Consider the following 1,736-nt stretch of genomic DNA (forward strand, 5'->3'; position numbering starts at 1 on the left):
ACATAGAAACTCTTATCAAAAGATACAAAACCTTTAATCCAAATAAAAACCTTTAGTAAAAACTTGCTCATCTTTTCAATCAAAAACCAGAATCCATTGGTCCAACGATGAGGACCAACCAGAGCCCCTCTGGTTCCTTATGAGGACCAACCAGAGCCCCTCTGATAAATCCTTTGTTTGAAAAATCCTTTAATTGTGTAACCAATTCTTTTAATTCTGATGGAGCTAATCTGTATGGTGCTTTTGCTACAGGCGCTGCTCCAGGTATCAAATTAATCTCAAATTCAATAATTCGATCTGGAGGTAGCCCTGATAAGTCTTCTGGAAAGACATCAGGATATTCACTGACAATCGGTATTAACTTTTGCTTACTCTTTTCCTTCTTAGCATCAATTATGTAAGCTAAAAATCCTTGGCATTTCTTTAGGATACATTTTCTGGCTTTCATCACAGACAGTAAACTGGTATGATGATCCTGATGATCACCATGAATTACGACTGTCCTTTTGTCAGGTAATATAGTTCTAATCATCTTTTCATTGCAAACGATGCTAGCCTTATTTTTTGCCAACCAATCCATTCCTACTACTGCATCAAATTCCTTCATAGTCATGGGAAACAACCGGATGGGTAGTTCACAACCCCCAATCATGACAGTGCAATTTTCAAATACATGATTAACAGATACTTGACCGTTAGCAGTATCAACTACTAATTTATCGTCAAGTGGCACATAATTCATACGAGCATATAAGGCAAATGATGGTGATACAAACGAGAAGTTTGCACCTGAGTCAAATAACACATTAGTATGTAAGGAGTTCACGAAGAATGTACCTGTTACTACATCAGGTGTAGTTTCTGCTTCGTATTTGGTCATTTGAAAAGATCGACCCCGCGCCCCACCCGTTGCTCCTCTGCCCAGACTTGGTCTTCCTCGGCCCGTTGATGTATTGCTCCCCATGGTTAATTGTGGAGCTTTTATTTGTGGACAATTTGGTCTAAGGTGATCTGGAGAATTACAATTAAAACACCTTTTAATTGTTAGGCAACCGTTCGATAAATGACCAGTTTCACCACATTTGTAACATTTCCTTAGCTCAATCCTGCATTCTCCCTGATGAATTTGATGACATCGGGGACAAATCCTTTCATTGAATCTTCGTGTGGGCTTATTCCCAAACTTTAAAACTTTTGGTCCTTTGTATCCAGTTGATGGACCTTCCCATTTCCTCTTTTCTATCACTTTCCCTTCCTCCTGTCTATTCTTGTTTCTCTATGTTACTTCTGCTGCGTCAATAGTCGATGAAAATGTAGCCGGATTCATGTCTATAACAAATTCTCGAATTGATGGTTTCAATCCCCAAATATACCTTTCCACTTTTCTAGATTCTGAGGAAATATAATGTTCTATAAACCTTGAATGTTCAATGAATTTCTCTGTATATTCCCTTACCGTCCTGTTTCCTTRTTCCAATTTCAGAAAGTCTTCTTCCATCTGTCTAACAGCAGCTTTTGGGCAAAACTGCTCCTTGAATCTATTGACAAACTCTACCATGTCCTAGTCTGCAAAATGTCTGTTCTGGCTAAAGATTCTACTTCCCACCAAAATAGCGCATTCGATTTTAACATTGAGACTGCAAATCTAACTTTGTCTGTTTYAGCACATCGGATGGTATTGAATACAGACTCCATCTCCTTGATCCAACACATAGCCTTGATTGGATCTCTTTCTC

The sequence above is a fragment of the Cynara cardunculus genome (genome assembly GCF_001531365.2).
Source record: "Cynara cardunculus var. scolymus isolate 2C chromosome LG 2, CcrdV1, whole genome shotgun sequence".
Classification (NCBI taxonomy): domain Eukaryota; kingdom Viridiplantae; phylum Streptophyta; class Magnoliopsida; order Asterales; family Asteraceae; genus Cynara; species Cynara cardunculus.